Source organism: Lithobates pipiens, unplaced genomic scaffold (genome assembly GCF_037356315.1).
Source record: "Lithobates pipiens isolate NorthernLeopardFrog02 unplaced genomic scaffold, aLitPip1_a1.2 Scaffold_23, whole genome shotgun sequence".
In the NCBI taxonomy this organism is placed as follows: Eukaryota; Metazoa; Chordata; class Amphibia; order Anura; family Ranidae; genus Lithobates; species Lithobates pipiens.
The window spans coordinates 239,898,411-239,904,410 of record NW_027507785.1 but is presented as its reverse complement, the minus strand read 5'-3'; positions in this window follow the sequence as shown (position 1 = coordinate 239,904,410).

The window sequence follows — 6,000 nt, the reverse complement described above, 5'->3', positions numbered from 1 at the left end:
GTTCCCAGATCAAACCCATAGATTACAAAGTGGCCTGGGAGCTCCTAATATGGTCAAGTATTATTTAGCAGCTCAGATCTCTCAACTGTCCATGTTACATGCTACTTTTGACATCCCATTATGGGTGCTTTTGGAACTATCTAATTATGCCCTGATTTCATTAGAAGCGTTGCTCGGGCTTTCTCATAGATTACATCCCTAAGCCCTTTAATGCTTCATAGCCTGAAGCTGTGGGATTTTTTTCTACTGTGGTTAGAACAACCTCTCTCCTTCTCCTGGTGGGCCTCCCATAGCTTCACCCGGGATGCATCACTTTTTAACTGCATATTTGTTTCCATCATGGGAGGCCCTTCAGAAGACATATGAGATTGCCAGGCAGGAGTACTTCCACTATTTGCAATTGCGCAATTGGATTTTGTCCCTTTGTCGTACATCCACCTTTCCTTTTCACATGACCTCTTTTGAGCATACTTGTCTACATTCCCAGGGGTCCCCTGGTCTTATCTCATCACTTTATGCCTCTCTTAATGATAGGTCATCTTTAGGTCATCTTTATTGACCCTTTCCTATGTGACACAATGGGAGCGAAACCTTGGATCTGGTATTGAGGGGGAGGACTTAAGTAAGGCTTGGACAACAATAGCTAAATGTTCCTTCAACACTACCACCTAGAGGCTGCTTATAAAGTACTCCTGCTGTGGTACTGGGTAGGCTTGGTCATGCTTATCCTGGCAGTAGTCACAGCAGTGACAGATATTGTGGTCAGCGTAGGGATGTCCTTCATATATGGTGATCCTGCTCTTGATCGGCTTCTGGTCCAGGGTCTTTGGCCAATTGCAGACATTATTTCATATGACTGACCACAAGGCTGCTTGGCTGGCTTTCTTAAAGTGGATGTAAACCCTTACAACACACTTTGACCTACAGGTAAGCCTAGATTAAGGCTTACTTGTAGGTCCAAGACATATCTCCTAAACCTATACGGTTTAGGAGATATTTGCTCGAAGACAGGCACCGCTGTCTACGGCGCATGCGCCGTAGACAGCGGCGCGCAGGCGCTCTGAGCATGGCATTGTCAAGGACGAAGATGCCGCGCGTGTCGGCTCCCATGCGCATGCGTGGGAGTGACGGCTTCGCCAAATGACAGCGGCGGAGTTGCGAGACCCCACCGAGAAGATGGATGCTCCGGACTACAGGGGACAGCGGTGACTTTGCTGGCTCCTGTGTCAGGTAAGTGGCATAGTAGTCCATTATGCTTTACCTTTGCAGGGAATGAAAGAGGAAGTAAACCCATCAGGGTTTACTTCCTCTTTAAGCCTGATTCACACCTATGCAGTTTTAAGCTGGATTCACACTAATGCATTTTTGGTGCATTTTGCAGATTTGCACTGCAGTCCACTTAACATGGTTTCCTATGGAACACGTTCTGTAGTGCAAATCTGCAAAATGCAAAAAGCACTAAAAATGCCTAAGGCTTGATTCACACCTTTGCATTTTTAGTGCTTTTTGCAGATTTGCACTACAGAACACGTTCCATAGGAAACTGTAAATGGACTGTAGTGCAAATCTGCAAAATGCACTAAAAATGTATAGGTGTGAATCCAGCCTTAGTGCTTTTTGCATTTTGCAGATTTGCACTAGAGTCCAAACATTGTTTCCTATGGAACACGTTCTGTAGTGCAAATCTGCAAAATGCAAAAAGCAAAAAGCACAATAAATGCATAGGTGTGAATCCAGCCTTACATTGCCGTATATTGGGCTTCTTCACACCCCAGCAGAAATTGGCCACATACCTTTTTTCGCCAATCTTCGCCAAGAGAGCCATTGTCCAGGCCTGGAAGACTCCATCTGTTGCTTTCCAGGTAGTGAAAACCAGAATGACTGCTCTGATGATTGATGAGCAGATATCCAATATTTTGGAGGATTTGCATGCAACATTTTTAAAAATCTGGGAACCTTGGATAAGTCACTCCTTCCCATCCCTGCCCCTGACTAGTTATGGTAGGCTTTAAACCTTGTTTGTACATTTCCTGTGTCCGTGGTACTCGCCCTTTCTTGGGGCCCCCTCTCCTCTTCTGTCTTCTTTCTGTTTTTTTTTCTCTTCTTTCTCCATTTCCTCCTTCTTCTCTTCCCTGCTGATAAGAAGGATAGCAATGTAGACTGCTGTACTCCAGGGTACAGAGTAATATATGATGTTTATGTGAAAAAATATAATGCTTATGTGAAAAAAGAAGCCCAAAAGGCTAACACTGCACTAGAAACAACTTAACTAAGGGAAAAAAAGCTATATGTAAAATACAGCGGATAGACTAAGCTGCCATAAAGTCTAATACAAAAAGACAAATAGATGAATATATACAAAATAAGTGCAGCGCTAATAGAATAACAACATTGCAAAATTTTCACATTTTCAAATGAAAAAGAAAAAGAAAAACTAAAGCAGAGTCCCAGTGAAAATTTGCTATGTACCAATAATGGTATATTGGTACATAGGGGAGCTGGATTTTGGAAAAAAAAAAGTACTGCACTATCCAAGCATTTTCTTTTATGTCTTTTGAGTGTTATTAGCCTAGCTGTGGTTCCAGACACCATTAAGGGTCCTGGGTTTCCCTGTGCTGGGTGAGACTACTATTTCAGTGGTCACAGATAGCTGGTAAGCAGGCTACTTACTCACTTGGGTGTGGAGCTGGATGCACATTCTTTGAAGGATCTTTCACAGTTTCCACTTCTGCAATCTGCCACTGATATTTTACACAGATAGGTGTTGTTTAACCCTTTATTTATGGACTGAAATTTTCACTGGGACTTTGCTTTCGTTTTTTTTCTTTTTCATTTGAAAATTTTGCAATGTTGTTATTCTATTAGCGCTGTACTTATTTTGTATATATTCATATATAATGCTAAATGTGCAGTAATAACCACCAAATTAAATCAACACGTTAATCATCAGTGACAATTTACAAAACGTGCTGAGTGCAGAAACATGAAACATAGGTGTCCATATAAAAGTGCTAGGGGGCTATAAGTTAAATCTACAATACACTAAACAATCATAAGTGCATAATGTCAACAAATAAAAACTCCATAAATCATATCAAGCAGTAAATGAAGTCTCTCCACACAGTGAAATCGGGGGTCTAGGAAGATGCATGCAATCGGGCAGTGGTTAGTGTAACACTCGTGCCCCCCACTAATGCCGCACTCACCAGAAAAAAAATCACCCACTAAGGGGCAGCAAGCCTTCACAGTACACCTGACTGCAGTAGAGATTTCCACGGCTCCTATGGTTTCCTCCACCCCAGCATAGTTATTAAAAGATATTAATGGTATTGCGTGACTCCATAAAACTTCATTTATTTAGCACGTAAAAGTGAACACTTACAAGATAACATCAGATTATAAGCGTGTATAATTGTAAACCAGGAAGTCCAGATCGCGGTACAGTCAATGGACCAAAACCAGATGTGACACAATGATGCAGTAGCTATGCTTTGCGCGTTTCGTCATGAAGACGTCAACAGAAGTGGCCTTGATATCTCTGTGTTGTCCCAGTGAGCCGAGCCCACACACAGTTAGAACACACCCAGGGAACACAGTTAACCCCTTGATCACCCCCTAGTGTAAACCCCTTTCCTGCCTGTGTCATTTATACATTGATCAGTGCATTTATTTAGCTCTGATTACTGTAATAATGTCACTGATCCCCAAAAAGTGTCACTTTGGCCAGATTTGTCAGTCGTAAAAACGCAGTCCCGTAAATAATCGCATATCGCTTCCATTACTAGTAAAAACATATTTTAAAAAGTCCATAAATCTATCCCCTATTATATAGACGCTATAACTTTTGTGCAAACCAATCAATATACGCTTATTGCGATTTTTTTTACCAAAAATATGTAACAGAATACATATTGGCCTAAACTGATGAATAAACTTGATTTTTATATATATTTTTTGGGGGGTATGTTAGCTGAATATAGCAGAAAGTAAAAAATATTGTTTTCTTTTCCATATTATCGGTCTTTTTTTGTTTATAGTAGGGTTGCCACCTCATCCCTTTAAGCCCAAACACATATGAATTACACAGGTTCTGAGGCTAATTTAATGCAGATAAGGCACCAAGTGAGTTTAATTACCACCTTAATCAGCCAAAGAACCTGTGTAATTAATAGGTGTTCAGTTTTAAAGAGATGAGGTGGGAACCCTAGTTTATAGCCCAAAAAATAAAAACCGCAGAGGTGATCAAATACCACCAAAAGAAAGTTCTATTTGTGGGGGAAAAAAAGGACATTGATTTTGTTTGGGTACAACTGCGCACAACTGCGCAATTGTCAGTTAAAGCAACGCAGTGTCGTATCGCAAAAAAATGGCCTGGTCGTTAAGTATTAAATCCTTCCAGGGCCGAAGTGGTTAATACCACTTTAAATACTGTCGCTGGAAAAAAAAAGGCCTGGTGATAAAGGGGTATTACAGGCTTGTGCTGAAGTGGTTAAAACTACTGAAGCCAGAGACAGCCAAGCAACTAGCATTGTCAGACAGAGTTCAGCAATGGCAGATTCTCAACTTAGGCTGGCCATACACTATAAAAATTTCCTGTTCAACTTTTTTTAGATTTACCAAAACCATATAATATAAGGTCAAAACTAAACCCTTTCAATTTGTATGCAATCAGGCAGGCCCTTGTAATGACATATTCGGCGACCCATCGCAGTTTGCTACGGAAGTGATGTTCTGTCGCCGCCATCTTGCTACACCCCACACTCTTCCACAGTAAGGATATCCTAAGAAGGGAGAAAGTGGACATGTTGTTACACCCACTGGAGTTTTTTTTACACGTATTTATAACAGTAAAGTGAGTTTATAAAGTGAAATACAGTACTTAGAACTCCGTGTGACTAGTTAGATTTTGAATTTTAAAAGCAGAGGCATCCCTGCTCATCTCACAGGTTTACTAATTTCACAGAAGTTCGATGCTTTTAAAATTCAACTGCTAAGCAGTCACACGGAGTTCTAAGTACTGTATTTCACTAAACGCAGTTTACTGTTATAAATACGTGTAAAATGCAAAACAGCGGTGGGTGTAACAACATGTCCGCTTTCCCCTTCTTAGTGTATCCTTACTGTGGACGAGTGTGGGGTGTAGCAAGATGGTGGCAACGGAAAGGCACTTCTGTAGCAAACTGCGATGGCTCGCCGAATATGTCATTACACCCTGGCACTACATAGTTGAAGGTAAATCTAAAGCCTCATACACACGATAGGACTTTGTACAAACTTTCCCTTGGATTTTTGTACAAAGGGCGTCGGCCCTGAACTTGTATTGCATACACACAGCAGGACTTTTTCAGCCAACTTTCACAAAATCACGTGGTTTTTCTGCTCTTTACCGCCACCTTTGGTCAACTTCTGTAATGTTGTCTGATCTTTTGCATTGGTTCTGAGCATGCCTGTTTGTACTTTGTACAAAAGTCCTATGGTTTTCTGTACACACGATCACACTTTGCTCCATTGGACTTTTGTTGCCAGAAAGTTTGTCCGTTTGCACAGCCAACAAAAGTCCGATGAAAACCAAAAAAGTTTGTCCGATGGAGCGTACACACGGTCGGACGTTGCTCCAAAACAGATAATTTGCATGTTTGTTGTCAAAAAGTCTGATCGTGTGTATGGGCCTTTTAGGGAATTGAATAAGAAAATTGTATAGTGTATGGCCAGCCTTAAGGCCCATACACACGATCAGACTTTTTGACAACGAACATGCAAATTAGCTATTTTGGAGCAACATCCGACCATGTGTACGCTCCATCGGACAAACTTTTTTGGTTTTCATTGGACTTTTGTTGGCTGTGCGAATGGACAAACTTTCTGGCAACAAAAGTCCAGTGGAGCAAAGTCTGATCGTGTGTACAGAAAACCATAGGACTTTTGTACAAAGTACAAACAGGCATGCTCAGAACCAATGCAAAAGATCAGACAACAATACAGAAGTTGACCAAAGGTGGC